Raw genomic sequence first — 24,048 nt, forward strand, 5'->3', positions numbered from 1 at the left:
TTTCAGATATAAGTGTAGGTTTCGGGACTCGGACGATGCCGCAGGTTGCAGATCCGGGAATAGCAGGTCGAGACAGCACTCCGCACCAAGTTTCGGAGAAAAAGACCAGGACAGGGGCGTGGGGCACCCTGGTCCTGCCAGGACAGGGGCGCTGGGCGCCTTGGTCCCTGGGACAGGGGTGCTGGGCGCCCTGGTCCTCCTGACAGACAGCAGTTTTCAGCATTTTTGACAGCTTTCCAGGCTGCAAAACAGCAGTTTCTGGAGCAGTTTCAGGGGCAGAATCAGGACAGTGGCGCTCGCACCCCCGTCCCGAACATTTTCAGTCAGATTTTAACTCTGGGTACGCATTTGCATTCTTGTCTTATCCTTGTATTTACAGCTTTCCATTGTTTAAGTTCAATTCTGCAATCCTGTTATTAGTTCATACTTGCACTTTGGGGTTAGGGATTGAACTTGCATCATTTTATCTTTCGATTACAACAAAGGAATAGAAATCCTAATAGGTAGCTCGTGTCTCTCTCTTCCACAAAAAGAAGTAGCCAATTGTGTGATACCTCTAGGCTCTTTCGTATTCCACAAATGTGTGATTGAAAGTGAGATTAGGGCATGTTTGCTTAGTGTCACTTTTTCTCCCACACATTTTGGTGAACCCGACGTGAACTCCAATATTCTCTAATTCTGATTTATGTTTTCAAATTTGAGTGTTTATGCTAATTCAAATTTTTATTTACAAGTCTCAATTTCTTGCAAGATTCAAAAAATTTAGAGGAAATTTTTGCTAAAACCCTAATTTTTCAATTCAAAGTTGAACTTGTGGATAGCTTAATTGGGATCAATAATTTCAAATCTGATTTAGGAACTCATTTGAATCATAAATTTCATTTTCTAAATCTACATTCTAAGTGCTTTCATTGGTTAAAATTAAACATTTCCTTCTATTTTGCATGTGTTATCATTTGAAAGAGGAAAATTGTTGTCATGATGCATTCATTTCATAGATGTGATAATGGGTTGGCTTCCCTTGTTTCAATTTTTCCTTCTCCTAAAGAACCTCCCCCCATCTATAACAACATTTTAGTGCCTAAAAGAGTTGCTACCAATCCCTTTGAGACTCTCCCATGCTCTAAGGATGAAGACCTTAAGAGTGATCTTGATAATTCTCCTAAAATGTGCCCTTCCTATTTAGCTATCCTAGAAGAAGAGAATGATATCATAAACACCTTTCTTAATGTTACTTCACCTTCCCTACATGATGCCTCTCTAAGTGAAAAGGTATTGATGGACATTGACTTATTTTCTCCTAAAATTGGTTCTTCCAATGGGGGCATGTTAGTGCAACAAGAGGTTATGAACACTTCTTTCAAAGATCTCCTTCCTAAGCATGAATCTTTGGAGAAATATGTTCATGTTCCTCCTAAAAAACACTCCCTTCATGAGGATCCTTTTGTGCAAGAAGATGACATTATCCCTACAATTCCTAGTGATGACATTCCCTTTTCCAACAAAATTCCCACTAGAGATGATGAATTAATGATAAATGCTTACCCTTCTCCTAAAGTCTGTCTTACACATAAGCATCCCTTAGAGAAAGAAGATGAAATAATAAGCAATTTCCTTAATTCTCTCTCCCCTAAAGATCATATTGAACATATTTTGAGGAAAGAGGATGAGTTTAACACATCTATTGATGCTCTTCCTCCTAAGGATGAGGAATTAATAAACAATGTTATCTCCTCTCCCGAAATTGACAATACTTCAAACATTCCTTTCGACAACCACTTCACTATTTTGGATGAACCATTAGAAGAAGGTGTAGATTATTCTCTCTCCCTTGATAATTTCTCACCTTCCTTGAATCTCAATTATTCTCCCTCTAAAAATAAAGCATCTCCCTCTCCTCAACTTGGTTCTACTCATAAGGAAACCCTAGTTCAAAGCAAGATGGTTAACATCTCTTTCAAAGATCTCCCTCTCAAAAGTGAGACTTTAGAAGGTAATGTTGATCCTTCTCCTAGAGAGTTTATTCCCCATGTAGATCCTTTGATGATAGAGGATGATATGACCTTTCCTCTTCCTACTAGAACATCAATGCCTACCCCTTGTCTCTCTCCTAAAATTGATTTAATCCGTGATGAGATTTTAGTGCAAGAGAAGACCATCAACAATTCTTCCAACATTTTTTTTCATTCCTCTAAACCATCCTCAATCAATTTGATACATGTGAATGAAACACCTAACAAACCTCTCTTCACTGTCCAAGGTGCTTGTCCTTCTCAAAATTCTCAACCTTTAAATAAGCCTATCTTAGTGGTTCAAGGTGGTTATGCTAATGATTCTTTTTGCACTCCTAAGAAACCTATTATTACTGTGCAAGGAGGTTATTCTTCTAAGAGCCCTTATGAGTATGCTAAGCAACTGACTAGAGAGAGTTATCATGCGGTTGCTCATACCTATAACACAAGAAACAATAGGCAACCTAATCCTCCTCCAGTTATCCCCACTTCGCTTCCTCCTTCCCAACCTATTCTTCCGCAAGCTCCACGTATTTCACAAGTTCTTGGTAAGGAATATGATCTCATAGAACAACTTAAAGCTACCCTTGCTAAGATATCCCTTTGGGATTTGATCCAAACTTCTTCCGCTCATCATGGAATGTTACAAGATGCCTTGAAAGATTTGAATGTGCCTCCACCTAATACATCTAGTAATATAGTGTCTTTGGTTAACTCTGTGATGAATCCTAAAGCTCAAATTGTGTTTACCCAAGATGAGTTGCCTACTAGTGAAATTCAACATCAATATGATCCCTTGATGATTGTGGTTATCATAAATGACACTGCTATAAGACGAACACTGGTAGATAATGGCTCTGGCCTTAATGTGTGTAGCATTAATCTATTGCATAAGATGAATGTGGATACATCCCTTATTGAGCCTGACTCTCGTCCCATTCGAGGCTTTGATAATGTGGCTAAGTCTTCATTAGGTATTATCACCTTACCCATCACAGTGGGACCTGTTACTTTGCCTACTCCTATCCATGTTATGTCGGGAAATCTAACATACAACTTGTTATTAGGGAGACCTTGGATTCACAGTATGCAAGCTGTCCCCTCTACATTGCATAGACAAGTTAAATTTATTTATAACAATAAGACATATACCTTGATAGGTGATACTAATCTTCAGGCTTGTTTGCAAACATCTACTTCCAAAGGGAGTTCTTCTAAGCCTTCCTCTTCTAGTGATGACTCGTTAAACAAGATACCTATGGATGAATCATCACCCTCTAATAATCAAAATTCTTTGGATGAGTCTAAAGCTCCTGAAGAAGATCCTTCTCGACTTGAATATACGCATAAAAAGGCTTTTGATCTTGAGAAGGTTCTCGCAGATGACGATTGGGGCTCTCTTGACTTTAATCCCACCTTTGTAGGTGAATATAGGGTTCCTCCTAGAGATCTTAAAGGTAAAAAGAAGGAAGAAACTAGAAATCAATCAGTCTTACTTGAACCTATGAGCAATAATTTTGTGGCCACTTCTCAAACTTCTTCTCCTCACACCTCTAATTATGAAGAGTTTGATTCTTTGTCTTATGAAAAACCACCTTCTCTTCCTGAAATGGTTGATCATTATGGTCGTGGTTTTCGCATTTTTTCTAAGCATGGGTATCATGGAAATGGTTGTGGCGCTCATGAACAAGGGATAAAAGTTCCTCTAGAGACTAATTTTCACAATTATGCCTTTGGACTCGGCTATAATCCTTGCAAACGTACCAAAGCATCTAAAAGACCATCTCTTAATGTGAATGCTATATTTAGTAGTGATGTTGATCTCACTTCAACTAAATCATCTTCTACTTCTATCAACTCTCATTCCCCTCATAAGGAAATCTTGGCGATGAACAAGTTTCTTTATGACTCCCCTCAAATTTCTAAATCCACTTATGAATCTTTATCTCCTATTCATCATAAAGTCCTTTCCTCTAGGGATAAGGCTTTAATAAATTACACTCATCCCTCTCCTAAGATTTCTTGTGACTTTTTTTGTTCAATTTTTATCATTTTACACATGTTTTTGATCTCACTTATAGTTGAGCATTTAGCATGTCATATTCAAATACCTCATTCAGTCTATCATGTCTTTAAATAACATTAATGGCTATTATGTTGCTCATCATTATGTGACATTGGTAGCTCATTTACTGGGGGCTCATTGTCATTCATGATGGTACAATTTCAAGTGCAATCATATTTTTGAAGCAACATAATAGCCTAAATTTTCTATGTTATCTCTTATTTCTATGGGGACAAGAGTGATTTCATACATCTCTTCTTTTGCTTATGTCCAAATCTCTCCCTAGAAGATTGTGTAAGTCCTTCTCATTGTCCTTATCCTTGGGAGGCAATGATCTTTCCTTATTTTTATCTAAGGATCCACTTTTTCCTATTTTGTGGATGGTGTGGACTTTATTACTTGATGTTATGCCTTGTACGCATGTGTTGTTGTTTGTTCAAGGGTTCTCTCTTACAAGAGGTGTAAGTCCTTGACTACAACGTCTTTTGCACTTGGTAAAATACATCCATAATGAATTCACTCTCCCAATTGGGTTAAAAGGAGCGTTATCCTTCATTAAGAATCACTTTCACCTCGCAAAAGAAGGAAGTATTGCATTCTTATTCTCTTCTTTGTCTTATTCTAGAAGGTGTTATATTTGTCTAAAACAATTCCTCTCGGGGATAGGTGTCTTTTGTACAAAGATCTCTTCTCCTATAAGGATCTCCTTTACACATACTACAAGATATCCCTTTTCAACCATCTTATCCTTGCTTAAAGAGTGCAAAACTCTCTTGCTTGGATCTTTGACATTGTTGCATTTTTGGGGTATCTTCTTTTATGATGAAGGTAGGTATCCTTGTTCTACTTTGCTTATGACATAAACATTACACTTTTTGAGCAATGGGTCATTCTCGAAACCAGAGCACAGACTCTTAGAGCGAGATGTCGCCATTTTCCTTTTATGCAAGGTGATTATTCTTGGAACCAGAGCACAGACTCTTAGAGCGAGATGTCACGCTTTTGTACTATACATATACAGGTTGTAGCATACTCGGGCATAGACTCCTATGAGATGCTTCTAACCTCACTTACACACACATGCACGAGGTTGAGTGGAACTAGCGGCATAAGGCTAGACTTTCTCACTCTCCTCCCTTACATGGATCACCTAGATAGACTCTACGGGCTAGTTTTCCATGTCCTTTTTCCCATGGATCACCTAGACAAGATCTAGGGGCGAGAAGTCCATGTTTTCTCTCTCACTATTCTTCTCATGGATCACCAATGTGTGTATTCATGCTTTTTTTCCTTTCTTTTCTTCTCTTTGCATTTTGTTTCCATTTACATCCTTCATCTTGTGTTAGAGAACTCTCAAAACCTCACACTCTTTGTTGTGTTTGAATTGAGATTTAGTCCTCTTTCTTACCAAATGATTCTCCATTAGTTTTTGATCTCATATCAAATCTTCTTGTGATCATTTGTCATCAATATTCTTTAACAATTCGAAGTGGTAAACATGATACCCTATTTCAACTCACTAAAATTAGCAAGCCGAAATAGGGGGGGGCATATAGCTACCCTCGAATTTTCATCACCTTCCTTAGTAAGCATTAGGTGATTTTGTGATCTAACGTGTGTTTTGTAGGGTGCGGTTCCTAACTGTGTACTGCAGATACCGCTGGGGGCTTCGTTTGACAGACTTATGGATATATCCTTTTTCAAATAATGTTTACTTTTCTGTACTTTAGCTTGCATATGCACGTAGTGTTCATATGATCGCTAAAGTGGGGGCTAAATGTAGCATCGTAAATTGTATGCACTTGCTAGGGTGGTACAATTTAACACCTAGTTTAGCACCCGCCTTGGCACAGTTGCATTTTGCATTACATTTCCCCTTTAGCACTTAATTAATTAAATTAATTAGGTCTAAGGTCCTATTTTATCATCTCCCATATCATAAAGTTGGGCCCTTTCATTAAAGTGTGCCCTTTTCATTTTATTCCTCCAATACATCATTTAATCAAAAACCCTAATTAGGTCCTATTTTGAACTTGGGGGCTTGATTTTGGGGGTCAAAACATCTCGAAATCACCTGTAACTTCGGGATTCTCTCTAAAATCATCATATCCGACAGTCCTGAAAATTCAGTGAAAAGTTGCCGGGACCGTGGCGCCCGGTGCACATGGTCCCGGACATTTTTCCCAAAATTTTGGGAGCACGATCCAATCATAAAATAAAGCTTAACCCCAAGAAATTGGCAGGATATTCAATCTCTAGGTCGGCCAAAAGTTGAAATTAAGACCTAGGGTTTCATATATAAGAGCTCTCTTTCTTCATTTGAAAGGATCGGAATTTTGGCTTTCGAGGACCTTCTATGCAGCGAAAGAGCAGATCTTTGAAGACTTCAACAACATTAAACATCTCTCTATCAAGCATTTATCAATTTCATTCATCCATTTAGGGCTTGGAAGACATTGAAGAACAATAGGAGATTACCGACTGAAGATTGGCTTGTACTCCTCCCTTGAGGGTTGGGTATGATTTCATGTTGTTTTCATGTCTTTACATAAGCTTCAATATATCCTTTATTCATGCTTTAGACCACTTTGCATCTTGATTTAGAGCATTTACATTATCATTTACAAGCAATTAGGGTTTACTTTCTAGGTTGCTCTAGTTTGCTTTCTTGCATTTAAGGACCTTGCACACACACTAGGTCTGCACACACAATACATTTTACAATACAACTTGGCTATTCGTGGAGGTGGAAATCACCGAAGTGGGGGTTTGACTAAGGCAAAACCCTATATAGCTGCCCAAACATCTTTTCAGATATAAGTGTAGGTTTCGGGACTCGGACGACGCCGCAGGTTGCAGATCCGGGAATAGCAGGTCGAGACAGCACTCCGCACCAAGTTTCGGAGCAAAAGACTAGGAAAGGGGCGTGGGGCGCCCTAGTCCTGCCAGGACAGGGGCGCTGGGTGCCCTGGTCCCTGGGACAGGGGTGCTGGGCGCCCTGGTCCTCCTGACAGACAGCAGTTTTCAGCATTTTTGACAGCTTTCTAGGTTGCAAAACAGCAGTTTCCGAATCATTTTCAAGGGCAGAATCAGGACAGTGGCGCCCGTGCCCCCGTCCCGAACATTTTCAGTCAGATTTTAACTCTGGGTACACATTTGCATTCTTGTCTTATCCTTGTATTTACAGCTTTCCATTGTTTAAGTTCAATTCTGCAATCCTGTTATTAGTTCATACTTGCACTTTGGGGTTAGGGATTGAACTTGCATCATTTTATCTTTCGATTACAACAAAGGAATAGAAATCCTAATAGGTAGCCCGTGTCTCTCTCTTCCACAAAAAGAAGTATCCAATTGTGTGATACCTCTAGGCTCTTTCGTATTCCACAAATGTGTGATTGAAAGTGAGATTAGGGCATGCTTGCTTAGTGTCACTTTTTCTCCCACACACTACCATGGGCTCTATATCCAATACCTTAATAGTTTTCAAAATTAAGGGTGAAGTACCCACAATACCTTTACATTTCCCTTCAACCGGGATGTCTATAGTATCTATCTTAGGTTCCTGTGAAGTATAAAAAACCATGGTTTTCTGCAAAGAATTGGACCCATGCCTTGTGGGTCTCCTTGACTATCTCATTAACCTTGTCTAACATAAGACTTACTATTATGTGCTTACTGTGAAAGATCTTTCTATCTACAACCTCAAGTGTCCTATCCATCTCCTCTGGAGTAATGGATGCACAAGTATTTAACAACTCTTGAATCTTTATATGCCTATCCTCTTCCATTGCTGACAATCTTCTAGCATCTAATATGTCATATAATTGTGTCGATATTTGGTTTTCAATTTCTAACAAGGCTTTCTTATAAATATCCAAATACAATAAAACTGCTTCCTCAACTTCTCTTTGTTCATCATCATCCAAATGCTCATAATAAAATTGTACATTCTTCAACATACCATCTTTAGTTATTTCATAAACCAATTCTGCACAAGTCTTGGGTGGAATAATAGTTACATTACCAGATACAAGTGCAAGATTGGTGTCATCCTTCTTCTTTCTCCTTCCAGTACTGGATGGGGCTGAAGGTGTTTCCTTTGGAACTCATTTTTGTGCTAGTACCCTAATTGTAACTTTCCTAATCGGTTGTTTATTTGCTTCTACCTTAGTCTCTTCACTTTTCTTCCTCAATACCCTTTTGAACGCTAAGGGTGTGTCATCATCAGATCCAGAGTCTGCTGCAATTAGCTCAATAAAAATCTCAGGCTCTTTCATCTTTCTCCCTTTCTCCGGAACAACATCAATTAATGCCTTGATATCCGGAGAAACCTGTTCCACAAACTTGCTTGCCTTGCCTTGCTGCTTCTCCCTCTTCTTCCAGTTTAACTTAGTTTCAACCTCTTGCTTCTTCTTCTTAGCAGTACTAAAGGTTTTTACAATTTCATCAATAGGTGCATCAATTGGCAACTATGCATAAGCATCTAGAATTTGAGCATCAACTTCATAACCCATCTCTTCAATCCAAATCTTCCGAGTCTTTACAGCTTCCATCAAAGTTTCATCTTTCTTAACCATGAAGCATATCTCGGTTGAGTATTTATCAACAATGTGCTTTGGAACCCTCTCCCTAGAATTCATAGCCTTTTGGAATGCCTTAAAGTAACCCCACACTTTGTCATCTTGCTGACTACCCAATGTTGCAATAGATTGTTTTAGTTTCCTTCCTACTGGGATATCGAATGCCCATTGTCTCTTCCCAAAACCAAGAGTCTCATTAATGAAGAACAACATTAAAAAAACAATTAGGTTTCCATACTAGAATGTTCCCTTCTTCTCCCTTCTTCTCTCCTTTGATCTTTCCTAGGTTAATCAACAATTAATCCAACATCCAACCACATAGATCTAATTTCTCATTTTCCCTCATCATCTTATGAGCTACATAAATGCAAGTGATAGAAACAAAATTCAGGCAGGTTGACTGAGTTACCTTGTAACCAATGACCATGCTTCTAAATTTGATATCTCTATCGGTGATAGTACTAACCCTCATTGATCTCTTGTCCGATGTTGCATCAGTGAAAAACCCTAAAGAACTCTTCCGATCGCTAGTGAAATTGCTGAAGAAGATATCGATCACACTGAATTTCCTTAGACTCGCTCTAAATTGATTTGAATGCAAAGTGATTAGAAATGAAGTGAATTCAACCTTTTAACCTCCAAGAAAAACTAATCCATCATTGATATGAATGGATTCCTATGAAAGATATCAGATCTCGATCAAACATCTCCATGCCGGATAAGCATCTCCAATGTCTGGAACATCTTCCAAAACCTCTTCCTAGGGCATAAGTAGTGTCTTCATGAATTTTTCCTACCCCTAAGGCATCTACCTTAGTTATCGGATGAGCTTCCTACTGGTGTAGGAGCAATCTCCTCTGTCAGTTGAGTAACTGGAGCATTTCCATCTGTTGATTGTTCTTCTGACTTCCTGACCCATCTTTGGGTATGATCTTGTCAGATTTCATGAACCTTCTCTTTCCCTTTATCATTTGATCCATCATTGTTAACCGATGGATTTCTTCTTCTACACAACTTAGCAATATGTCCAACCTCATTGCATGCATAACATGTAACATTGTTCTTTTGAATTGCTTTGCTAAAACTAGTATAATTTCTTGACCTGCACTGATTAGCCATATGACCAAATTTTCCACATGCATAACATTTAACATTTATTCTGCAATCTTATGTCTTATGACCATACTTATTGCATTTAGAACATTGACCGGGAGCAGAATTAGGTAACTGATTTGCTCTATTTCTACAATGCCTAGCCATGTGACCAAATTTATTACAAACAAAGCATCTACCATTAAATTTATAAGCATTAAGTTGCCTTACCGGTGCCTTATGGTTTTGATCTTCATTTGTAGTATCAGAACACTGACCTTGTTCAAATCCAAGTCCACTTGAATCTCCATTCTGACTTTGTCTTTTCAAAAACTCATCAAGCTCTGATACCAATTGTTGGAATCCAAGAACACTAAGAGGGGGGGTGAATTAGTGTTCTACCAAAATGATCAATTTTAACCTTATTAAAACATGCATTCACCAACCGGTATACTAGACATATAGAATTGAAATAAGTAAAGCAACCAATAAGCCAATCACACAAATTAATACCATAACACGGATAATTATACATGGAAAACCTCAAAGAGGAAAAACCACAGTGGGACTTGTGACCCACAATATCAATCCACTGGCCATATGAAGAGATATTACAAAATATAGGGGTTTGTACTTGCAGGAAGGCTTACAACCTAGAGCACATTACTCAATCACAAAAGAAGTCTCAATGACTACATACAAATCCAGACTACAATCTAGAAAAATGATTGAACTGCAATGATAGCATCTTCTATGCCTAAATACAGTTCTAATTAAGCACTGTCTATTCTGGTCTGAAACCCTAAACCCTTATCGGAATACCTTCTTACATAAATATCCTCACATACATGATCTCTCTCATATATTTCACATCTCCATTACATTCCATAACCTTACATATCCATATACTTGCCTATTACAAAATAATCTAATCAACTGACCTATATACCCCTTCACAATCCATCATGCCTTATGTCAGCTTACAAAGATAATTACAACATGAATATACATGTCATCTCAATAACATAAATACATGAATATCAAAAACAATTGCCGATGTCGGATCTCCCAAATGATGTCCACCTCCAATACCTGTATCCTGATGAAGTCATGTCGACCTGCAATGCTGGCACCAAAAGAATTCCTTCCAACTGGTGAAGATACTTGTCGGTGTCAGTGAAGTGTCTGTCAATACACTACTAAACCAAAATATGAAGCTGAAACATGTTTCCATGTTTCCATGAATGACAACATATTGAAACCAATCAATTGAGTGTCAATTGCCAACAAAAATCCCCCTTGAAAAGAGAGAAAAATAAATGGAAAAGAGATTACATGTGACAAACATGAATGACTCAAGTGTTGGCATTATAACAAACAAGGGGAGATTGTTGGCATTTCAATAAGGATATTGAGAAGGTTGTTGATGATTATGGATATAACTGATCAAGGATGTTTTACTGTCTTAATATTATTATTTTGTCATTGATGTCAAGAAATTGATTTTCTAATTCAGTATGATGTTGCCATATATTAAGAAGTATGATTTGATGAGTATAAAGATGTCAGTAAAAGACACAAAAAGAATGTGATGAATAAGGGGAGGAATAAGTTATTCAATGGTCAACTATTACCGAGTTAGAAAATGATGAGATCATGATGATTAGATTGTTTTGATATCATACATATGTTATTGATTGTAAGGTTAATACTATACTATGTTACCAAGCAAAGAACCTAGTCGGTAAACCCTAAGGAACCTAGTCGGTAAACCCTAAGGTTATTGCTATTGGTTAGTGAAGGTAGAATGTCTACTGAGTGAAGTTTAGTATTTATCGAGTTGCAACTGAGTAATAACAGAATGCATTGAACAAATAAAATCATTATTTAATGAAGGAAGCTGATGAGTTGGCTATGATTAAATGATTGGTATGCTGTGAATGAAGTTTGTTAAAGAATCTATGGCAAAGGAAAATCAGCAGGAAGATCTACAGTGCAAATTGAACCACAATAACCTAGCACAAGTTCCAAGAAATGTATGTGTAGCTAGGAATTCGGAAATCATCAAAGCAAATATCAATATAGTCATAGCTCAATCACAAAAGCTCAAATGCAATGATCAATCCTAATTACATCCAATAGAGACATGAAAGCAAAACATTCAAGATTAAAAACTAAGCAAACCAAATGCAGATCTGAATGTCTCCTTCATGTGGCTCCATTCTCCTTCTTTCTTCTCCAAATAGCTTTGTTGTGGATCTCACCTACAAGTGCATACACATGAGATGAAAGCAAGTAGACAAGATTGTAGGACAAGAATACTCGAAGTGTGATTGACTCGAAAAAAGTGATTAGTCTTGATTGAAGAAATTCATCCAATTTATAGACAAATTGGAGAAAAGACAAGATTAGCATTAAATTGACATTAGAGGCAATTGATTTCAAAAATGGCACAATTGAGTTGAAGAAAGAAGGTTATGACACCTTCTATGTCATGAATTATGACATGTTGCCAATGCAAAGGTTAGAGGACTAGAAGCTTATGACATCTTGCTATGCTAATAGTATGAGGCATGAGAAATTCATGCTTCCACCAAAGCACAAAAATAGGGAGAGACTAGAGAGAAATTAATTAGGTGGAAATTAAATTTGACAAATTAGAAAATAGGTGGAAATTAGGAATTAGGAAAATTAGAAAATTAGGAAATTAGAAATGATGAAATTAGAAAATTGATGCAAATTAGGTAAATTAATTAATAATTTTTCATTCATTAATTAATTTACAAAAATAGGAGGAATTAATTAGCCAATTAAATAAACATTTAATTGTGACAAGAAGACTTAGGATAAATAAATAAATTATTTAACCTAGAGAGAGAAAATGACAAACAAGGTTAAATTAGAAATGCAAGGACGACAATTAGGTCTTGATATAAAATTGATTTGATGTTGATTCGATCATGATTTTGAATTGATAAATGATTTGATTGATAAATGCACCAATTTACAAGGAATAATGACAAATTGATCCAAATTGACATGATTTGAGAAGGACGATGATCGATGACAAATTGATCGCAAAATGACAAGATTGAAAATGATAACACAAAACGACAAGATTGAAAATGATAACGATCAATGACAAATCGATCACAAAATGACAAGATTGACAAGAGGAAAAAACCCTAATTAGGATTGACGATGTCCAAAATGATGACAAATTAGCATGCACATTGATGCGACAGGATAAGATTGACAAAAATCATGACTGAAGATTGTTGTCGACAAGACCAAATTTGAAAGCGAGACAAGTGAAAAATGTAGAAGGACTCGATGCTCGCAAATGATAAAAACCAAATGCGTGACATAGGAGAAATGTTAATGCGACGCAAAAACCCTAAAATAAGGCAATGCGTAAATGTTAAAGTACGATTCCGCAAACGTTGACCATTTTTAGGTGTCTACATTTTGCCCCTCTTTGAGACAATGTGATTTTAAGCGTTGTTTCAAAGAACAATAATGAAAATGCCCCTGAAAATGACAATGACATATGCATGCCCCCTCGAGGAACAATGACAAATTGATCCAAATTGAGTTGAAGAAAGAAGGTTATGACACCTTCTATGTCATGAATTATGACATATTGCCAATGCAAAGGTTAGAGGACTAGAAGCTTATGACATCTTGCTATGCTAATGGTATGACGCATGAGAAATTCATGCTTCCACCAAAGCAAAAAAATAGGGAGAGACTAGAGAGAAATTAATTAGGTGGAAATTAAATTTGACAAATTAGAAAATAGGTGGAAATTAGGAATTAGGAAAATTAGAAAATTAGGAAATTAGAAATGATGAAATTAGAAAATTGATGCAAGTTAGGTAAATTAATTAATAATTTCTCATTCATTAATTAATTTACAAAAATAGGAGGAATTAATTAGCCAATTAAATAAACATTTAATTGTGACAAGAAGACTTAGGATAAATAAATAAATTATTTAAGCTAGAGGGAGAATAGAGAGAAAATGACAAACAAGGTTAAATTAGAAATGCAAGGACGACAATTAGGTCTTGATATAAAATTGATTTGATGTTGATTCGATCATGATTTTGAATTGATAAATGATTTGATTGATAAATGCGCCAATTTACAAGGAATAATGACAAATTGATCCAAATTGACACGATTTGAGAAGGACGATGATCGATGACAAATTGATCGCAAAATGACAAGATTGAAAATGATAATGCAAAACGACAAGATTAAAAATGATAACGATCGATGACAAATCGATCACAAAATGACAAGATTGACAAGAGGACAAAACCCTAATTAGGATTGACGATGTCCAAAATGATGACAAATTAGCATGCACATTGATGCGATAGGATAAGATTGACAAAAATCATGACGGAAGATTGTTGTCGACAAGACCAAATTCGAAAGTGAGACAACTGAAGAATGTAGAAGAAGGACTCGATGCTCTCAAATGATAAAAACCAAATGCGTGACATAGGAGAAATGTTAATGTGACGCAAAAACCCTAAAATAAGGCAATGCGTAAATGTTAAAGTACGATTCCGCAAGCGTTGACCATTTTTAGGTGTCTACATTTTGCCCCTCTTTGAGACAATGTGATTTTAAGCGTTGTTTCAAAGAATGATAATGAAAATGCCCCAGACAATGACAATGACATATGCATGCCCCCTCGAGGAATTGGCTAGAAACATGCAGAAAAGAGGCCAATTGATCGATAATAATGATAGGAAATGATCGGAGCAAACGGACTGACAATCGGAGATTGGATGCATGAATGACAAACAATTGAATGCGCAAAAGACCATGACTAGCATGAGATGGAGAGAGTGCACGTCCATCTATGCACTGACAAAGATCTATAAATGAGACAAAGAGAGTGAAAATTGCTCATTTGCACTAGCCAAGGAGAAGAATTTGTTGCTCTGGAAAAGGACACTTGCAGAGAGATGGAAAACATTCCAATGGCAGATCACCTCAGAGAACATGTACACACATACAGACGACCGAACGACATGGGAGTAGCGGTATGTATCTCAAAAACCCATGTTTTCAATTTGATGAATTTGACTTGCTTGCGGGACATTGCGAGGCCCACAGGGGATGCAGAAAGGGACTCCTGCGCTTGTGTAGGGTGAATCCTGCACTTGTGTAGGGTCTTCTATGCTTGTGTAGGGGGACACAGGCACAGGTTATGTGACACAGGCGTAGGACTCATCACACAGGCGCAGTTGTGCTTTGGCAACCATAATTTGGTCAAAATTGGCATGCGAATGATCCCGAAAAGGGGGATAAGAATAGGATAGGTCAAAATAAAGTAAAAACACCCTAATTTGGACATGAAACAAGGAAAATGCAGCCCATAGGAGCAAACCCTAAAAATGACAAAATATGCCCCAATTGTGATGCAAAGTCGACAGTATCCATTGATCGCGCGGGAGAACGGACCAGACTGCTTCATGTTACAACATAGACTCAAGAGCATGGACAGAGATACATTAGTAGGACTTGGGATATACTATATCACATTCATGCCCGAGATTAGGGCAAACACAAGACTGCTTACTGCATTGGCAGAGCGATGGCATTCAGAGACTTCCTCCTTCCATCTGGCGACTGGAGAGGTGACTATGACACTGGAGGATGTATGGTGTATCCTCTGCATTCTGATTCATGGAGAGATGGTAGAGTATCCAAGGCAATATAATTGTGATAGGAAGAGACTGTATTAGAAGGGAGAGACAGTATCCAAGGCAATCACAATTATATCCAACCCAACAACAAGGCAATATCGATCAAAATTTGTATGATGAAACAAGTCTCCAAATATAGAAACTAGAGGAGAAACTAGCTCAAGAAGAGGAGATATTGGAACAAAGATTGAAAAACATTGAGAAGAATAGATCACAAATGTCCAAAATGTTTCAAAAATTTCCAGGTTGAAATCCAAAGATTGAGCTAATTGATGTAAGATCTCTTCTTGAACGATCAGACATACCAGCTCTCCTCTCACAAATAGAGATGATGAAACAATTTCAAGAAAAGAGACAACATCAATTTCAACATTATGTGCCTCCATGAAAGGAAATACAAGAGCAAGGAAAGGAAAATAAAATCCAAGAAAGTTTATGATGAAGTAATTGTTACCAAGAGAAAAGAAAAAACCTTGGAGCATCACCCAAATGTGAAGAAGGAGGCACAAGAACTTTTGAAAGGGAAAAAGCAAAGAAAAACCCCTTGTGATATTATGAATGAGGCAATGCCTAAAATGAGAGAGAGAGAGAGAGCAAGAAGCTCTTTACAATATTGTCATTAAGAAGAAATGAGAGAGGAGACATCTCTTAAATAGAGATGAGGAGAGGAGTTACAAAGTAACTCCCAAATCTATGAATGCCACCATTCATAAAATGTGTGTGCCATGTGTCCACATCCTCTTATGGAGGAAATCTAATATTCCTTAATAAAGGAAAATAAAAGAAATGACTTGTCCTCACACATGTACTAGAGGACAAATTACATGTAGGAATTCCAAAGGAATATCCTAAACTAAATACAAATAAACCTAAGCTAAGTAAAGATTAAATATTCTAACACCCCCCCTTAAGCTTTACTTGGGGAGCTTACATCAAACCCTTCAATGGGTTGTAATCCAAGATTTTTACAATGAAATTGGAATTTTTCTTTACAAAGTGGCTTGGTCAAAATATCTGCAACTTGGTCTTCCCCCTTACAATAGAGGAGTGAAACTTGCTTGTCTTCAATTTGTTCTCTAATAAAGTGGTGTTGGAGAGCAATGTGTTTTGTCCTTGCATGGAAAACTGGATTTTTAGCCAAGGCAATGGCACTTTGGTTGTCACAATACAATGGAGTTGGTTCGTGTTGAGGTAGACCCAAATCGTCAAGTAGTCTTCGAAGCCACAAGACTTCTTTGGAAGCATTAGTGCATCCTTTGTACTCAGCTTCAGTGGATCCAAGAGAGGTAGATTGTTGCTTTTTACTATTCCAAGAAATTGCTCCTGAACCAACAAAAAAACAATAACCACAAGTAGATTTCCCATCATTGGGATCTCCACCTAGATCGGAATCAGTAAAACCTTTTAAAGTAAAGTCGGAATTTGCATCATAAAACAAACCTACATTAATAGTTCCTTTAATATATCTTAAAATTCTTTTAGCAACTTTAAAGTGTGTTTGTTGAGGTTTAGACATGAATCTTGAAACCAAACCAACACTATAAGCAATATCTGGCCTAGTAAGAGTTAAATAATTTAAACTTCCAACTAATTGTCTATACAAACTAGGATCAACAAGAGGAGTTTGCATATCAAGCATTAACTTAGTGCCTAATTCAATAGGAATTGAAACATGATGAGCATCATTCATTTTAAACTTATCTATGAGATCTTGAGCATATTTACTTTCAGATAAGAAAATTCCTTTAGAGGTTTGCCAAATTTGCATTCCTAAGAAATAATGTAGAAGACCTTGATCAGTCATTTGAAATTTTTGATTAAGTTGAAACTTAATATCAGAAATCAAAGTATTGGAACTTGAAGTAAGAATCAAATCATCTACATACAAGATAATAATTATAATATCATCTTCACTATGTTTAATATACAAGTTAGGATCATTTTTACTTCTAATAAAGCCTTGAGAAAGAAAGAATTCATTAATCTTTGAATACCACTCCCTAGGAGATTGCTTTAATCCATAAATTGATTTCTTTAATTTACAAACTAAGTGTGCATTGCCTTCTTTAATAAAACCAGGAGGTTGAGACATATAAATTTCCTCATGTAAATCACCATTAAGAAAAGCACTTTTAACATCCATTTGGTGAATAGGCCAATTCATTCTAGAAGCTAAAGCAAGCACAAGTTTAATTGTAGGCATTTTAGCAACAGGAGCAAAAGTTTCAGTATAATCTAAGCCTTCAATTTGAGAAAAACCTCTAGCAACTAATCTAGCTTTAAATTTACTAACTTGATTATTAGCATTCAATTTAGTTTTATAAAGCCACTTGCAAGAAACAAGATTTTTACCATGAGGCAAGGGAACTAAATCCCAAGTTTGGTTAGAAGTTAAAGTATCATATTGTTCCTTCATTGCTTTTTGCCAATGCGGTTGATTTTTAGCTTGATCAAATGTTTTAGGATCATTAGAATTCATAATAGTAGTCATTAAAGCATAATTACAATAATTAACTCTTCTAGCTTGAAGTTTATCCATTCTAGCTAAGTATTCATCACTATCTTGAATTAAAGATTTAAACCATTTAGGTCTTCTTTTAGAAGTAATGGATTCATCACTAGAAGAAGAGTCATGAGGAGTAGAGTTATTATTATCATCATCACTATCACTAGAAGGAATAGAAAGAGATGCATTAGGAGTAGGGTTAAGAGAAGGAGGTTGGTCCTCCACAAGCACAACTTTGGTTTGACCAAGTTCATCATCCTCCACTTTAGAACGATCATGAATGCCTTTTTCTGCAATACAAACATCTCTTGCAACTTTTACCTTGTTAGTAATAGGATTGTAAACTCTATAACCTTTAGTATTTTCATCATAACCAACAAAAATAAAAGGAGAAGATTTAGCATCTAATTTTTTTTGTTTCTCCTTAGGTTTGTGAACATAAGCTATGGAACCAAAAATTCTTAAATTCTGCAAATTAGGCTTTCTACCAGACCAAGCTTCTTGAGGAGTTTTATCCTTTAAGGCTTTGGTAGGTGTTCTATTAATTAAATAAGCTGCACAAGCCATAGCTTCAGCCCAAAACTTGTAATCCATATTTTTAGCATGCAATAAACATCTAGCCATTTCAACAATTGTCCTATGCTTCCGTTCTGCCACACCATTTTGTTGTGGTGTATAAGGAATGGTAAGATCATGTTTAATTCCAAAAGATTTCAAATAAGCATTAAATGCATTATTGACATATTCTCTTCCATTGTCAGTACGAAGAATCTTAATTTTAGAACCAGATTGCCTTTCTACAAACATATGAAATTCAGTAAACACATCAAGCACTTGATCCTTACTATGAAGGAAATATATCCATGTTCTCCTTGAAAAATCATCAACAAAGGTAAGTGCATACCTTGAACCTTGGATGGAGGGATTCTCCATGGGACCCAAGAGATCACTATGAACTAGATGCAATTTAGTGTATGCCCTCCAAGATTGACCATGAGGAAAGGGTTCCCTATGCATCTTACCACTCATGCAACCATTGCAAACAATTTGAGAAGGAACAATACTAGGCAATCCATCAACCATATTTGCTTTTTGCATCAATGAAATATAATCAGAATTGAGAGGGCCAAGTCTTTCATGCCATATAGTAAAATCAACAGTAGTAAGCAAAGAATACTTTGGAGGAGCAAATTCATAGAACTTGAATAAGTTATCACTATCCATTTTAGCAGTAGCAATAACATGATTAGTGTTTGGATCAATGATATAACATATGCCCCTATAAAAGTTAATCTTATAATCTTGACAAAGTTTAGGAACTGAAATCAAATTTGATTTTAATTCAGGAACATAAAGAACATCATGTAATTTCCCATTAGGAACATTCACATCACCAATAGCTTCAACTTTACAACTATGATTATTAGCTAATTGAACAGGAATATTAGAAGTATCGGGATGCAAAGATTCAAAACATTCTTTATGAGAAGTAACATGTTGAGATGCACTAGAATCAATAATCCACTCAAGTGGTTGAGAAACATTATAAGTACATGTAAATGCATGACGAGATGAATTACCATTATTATTACCTTTCTTATAATGAGGTTTATGTTGATTAGTTTGATTATTTTGATTCATGGGATTTTTACCATTTTGTTTCTTAAAACAATTATTAGTAATATGTCCATCTTTCCCACAATATGTGCAATGGGGTCTTGTTTGAGAATTATTCCTTTGATTATTGTACGTATTATTATGATTATTATTATGAGAATTGTTATGATAGGATTTAGAATGAGATTGATAATTAGAAGATTTGTGATTATTATTATGATTATGATATGTTTTTTATTATTGGATCTAAAAGTATTATTATGATTTTGATTTTTAGACATAAAAGCATGTTCACTACTTTTAAGAGTACCAAATTGAATTAATTTATCTTCCTCTTGACGCAATAAATTACGAAAAATATCATATGTTAATTGAGTAGCCAAGCTAGGAATAGCAAGTTGAGCATGAATATTCGTAATAAATTGTTGAAATTGACGAGGAAGACATTTTTTAAGAATAAGATGAATTAAATGTAAATCAGCTAAATTAACTCCTAAACCAGTTAATTGACTATTAATAGAATCAAACTTTAATAAGAATTCATCCATAGTTTTAAAATCTGTATACCTTAGATCTTCAAGTTGATCTTGAAGTTGAATTTTTTGGGATTCATTTGAGCTATCATAAGTTGTTTTTAAAATTTCCCAAGCTTCATGCACTTTTGTACAATTTCCAATTAAAACATACAAATCAGGAACCATTGAAATACCAATTAAACCAAGTGCTTCCTCATTTTGAGCCTTCCATCTATCTAGGTCGGCTTGAGGAGCAGTTGTAGCGGGTTCAAAGGTTTTATCAGTCGCAACATCCAAAAGGTGTTTGAAACGAAAAATAAACGAGATATGTGTTTTCCATGAATGATAATTGGAACTATTTAATTTAATTTCCGGAATTAATGTAGACATGATAGCAAAATAATGAACAAATTATGCTTAATATTGAAAAAAAAAATGCCCTCTTGGATAAAATTTTTTTTAACCTCCTTGATTAAAGATTGAACTAAAATTCAATAATAACTTTTTGGTTTTAAAAAAATAACAATTTAAAAAACTATTTAACAAAAAGTATTATTTTCAAATCCTTAATAGTAAAATTAAATTTATTTAAGCAAACTTTATATAAAAAACTTTAAATCTTAATGATAACAAAATAAAACTATTTAAATTAAAAAAAAAAAAATTTAAAGAAATAACAAAAGTTTAATAAAATTTAATATTAAACTAAACTTTATTTTAAATTTTATTGAAAATAAACTAAAATACGAAAGAATTTAAAGAAAGGATAAACTTTATTTAAATAAAATAAGTTTTAAAAAAAACTTTTAAATTTGTCATATATATTAAAACTTTATAAACTTTAATACTATTTAAACGTTATAATATAGACAAATCTTGATAAAAAAACGTTTTAAGATTCCTATGAATGATAATGAAAAGGAAAGAAATGGTTATGCACTGTGTTCTACAGTCTGACAGAGACGTTACTACACAGGTGACAGAAAGGAGCAAAAACTCAATGGGTGTAACTGGAGAATCTAATCTAGGTTGGTTTACAGAAAATAACAGATTGCAAGCTCTGAGCACCTTAACGCAGGTTTGAGAGATAATAAGGTTTCTAGAAACCCTCAGTGCAAGAAAATTATTCAGCAATGCAGGATGATGGAAGGTTTGTTAAAGAAGTACCTGATGGAAGTTTTGAGTGCTGGTTTATAAGGGCCAATACAGGATTTGTGAATGCCTTATTTTAATATGTCTGGGCGAAACTTACTCTCCAAACTCCTGGCATGTCATAGGTTCAATGCCTCTCCAATTCATGAAACCCTCAACAGATCGCAAACGTCCTGCTTTGCACACAGTAATAGTTGCAACAAGCCTTCAGTAGATCAATTTTTAAGAATAGAGGGAGAGAACAGCATTTGGAGATTGCGTAACTTTGGATCTGTTGTTGTACTTGGAATATAAGTGGAAGAATCAGCAGGATTTGTAGTTTGGAGTTTATTCTCTGCGGCTAAAATGTTGGGAGGAGTGGAGTAGTCAGCAACAACAATTCATCAAGCAGCACTAAAAACTCCAGGATCAATTTAGTTTCAAATTGGGTTTTTGAAACTTGAGCTAAAGTCTTCATGTCTAGCTCAGAGAAGATACAGATAGAATAGATGTGTGGGAGATTAACAATATATGTCGGTTTTGTTCTTAGTTTGAGATGACAAATCAAAATCCTGTAGTTTTGGACTTGGTTGCTGGTTCTTCAGAACAATAGTTGTCCCTTTTGGATTTTTTGGACTTACATACTGAAGAAATGGAAAGCGTCTCTATTAAGAGGATATCAATCTGTGAGCGTGGAGGTGTTACAGACCTGGTGTGTAGGCAGCGAAGGCCCACACAATCAAATGGGGAGCAACCTCGATTCTCAAGCTGATATTGGGGAATCCTGAGGTTGAGAGTGCGAGCCTCTCTCACTAAAAAAACTATGACTGTAAGAGCAGATTTGGTATGATATATTCAGAGATTCAAAACCCAGACCACCTATTGTGTCGTTTACTCCTTTGAGAATAAACTTGAGCAATCTTAGGATGAGTTTGGCAGATCGAGAGCAAAATATTTACTATCAGGTTAAACTGTTGTTTACATGCGTTAGATGTATTAAACTATTGTTAAACTTGAGCAAACAAAATATGCCAAAAGCAAGGCTGATATGTAAAGAGAACAAAATATAATGGAGATATAAGAATACACAGATATCAAAGCTACAGATTATGGTTATTCTGATAAGAACAACTATTAAAAACTTAAATCTTTCCTCTCAAAGAAACAAATTATGCGAACTAATGCAATGTAATAATAAATCAGATTTGGTGGCAAGACGACCAAATAGATTAAGGAGACTGAGTTTGGCGGTAAACCTTCCAAACTATGCACACTAAAAAAAATAGAAACTTTGGCGGCAAGCCTTCCAAAGACACAAATTTAAACTAGAAAGAAGGAACTTTGGCGGCAAGCCTTCCAAAGCCCTTTTTTAATAAAAAAACTAGAATAGAAGATTAAACCTGCAGGCAAACTTGTTAACAAGTTTGAAAAAAAAGTTAAAATCTGAAACCAAAACCTGCACAATAGAAAATATTAGAAAAAGAACTTCTTCTCCTCTCAAGAATGCCTCCAACAAGGTGAACTCCACAGAATGGTAACCTTCATCAATGTCAACTTAAAACAAGGATTAGAAACCTGCTCTGATACCATGAAAGGAAATACAAGAGCAAGGAAAGGAAAATAAAATCCAAGAAAGTTTATGATGAAGTAATTGTTACCAAGAGAAAAACAAAAACCTTGGAGCATCACCCAAATGTGAAGAAGGAGGCACAAGAACTTTTGAAAGGGGAAAAGCAAAGAAAAACCCCTTGTGATATTATGAATGAGGCAATGCCTAAAATGAGAGAGAGAGAGAGGAAGAAGCTCTTTACAATATTGTCATTAAGAAGAAATGAGAGAGGAGACATCTCTTAAATAGAGATGAGGAGAGGAGTTACAAAGTAACTCCCAAATCTATGAATGCCACCATTCATAAAATGTGTGTGCCATGTGTCCACATCCTCTTATGGAGGAAATCTAATATTCCTTAATAAAGGAAAATAAAAGAAATGACTTGTCCTCACACATGTACTAGAGGACAAATTACATGTAGGAATTCCAAAGGAATATCCTAAACTAAATACAAATAAACCTAAGCTAAGTAAAGATTAAATATTCTAACACTCCACAACAAGAACAAGAAGGTGTTTACTATCAATTAGATTTTCAACCAATACAACCAATGGTTCAACCAATTGTCCAACATATACAACCAACACAACCAATTGTCCAACATATTCAACCAACACAACCAATGGTGCAATTTCAACAATATGTCCAACCAACTATACAATGTCAACAAAAAGTTCAACCAATGGTGGAATATCAACAAGTTCAATCAACATATCAATGTGAACAACCACAACCAAACATTCAAAAACAAAGGTTGCAGCACACACCCCCCCCCCCCCTCTCATCTTATTAGCTTGGAATTTGTACTTACATTAAGTATCAGAACTATCATCAAGATGTTCCCCCAAATCTATATCAATCACAAAATTACAATCAAGATTCTCCCCATAGGAGAGAAAAAAAGAGATGATATGCCCCCATAAAGAGAAGCTCCAATTCCAATGATGAAGGATCAAGGATGAATGCTAATGAAAATCAAGGAGTAGAAAACCATGTTCCTCCCCTTAGGAATAAATAAATTGAATAAAACAAAGGTAGAAGAAACTATCGACATGTCTGAATCAAAATTTGACAAATAAACCAAACAAAATCCAAACAACTATGAAGATACCTGATGAACAATCTCTTAAGGCACTAAAGATGAGATGATATAAATGATCAAATTGCCATCAAGGAGGAATTTAATATTC

The sequence above is a fragment of the Cryptomeria japonica genome, chromosome 4 (genome assembly GCF_030272615.1).
Source record: "Cryptomeria japonica chromosome 4, Sugi_1.0, whole genome shotgun sequence".
Taxonomy (NCBI): domain Eukaryota; kingdom Viridiplantae; phylum Streptophyta; class Pinopsida; order Cupressales; family Cupressaceae; genus Cryptomeria; species Cryptomeria japonica.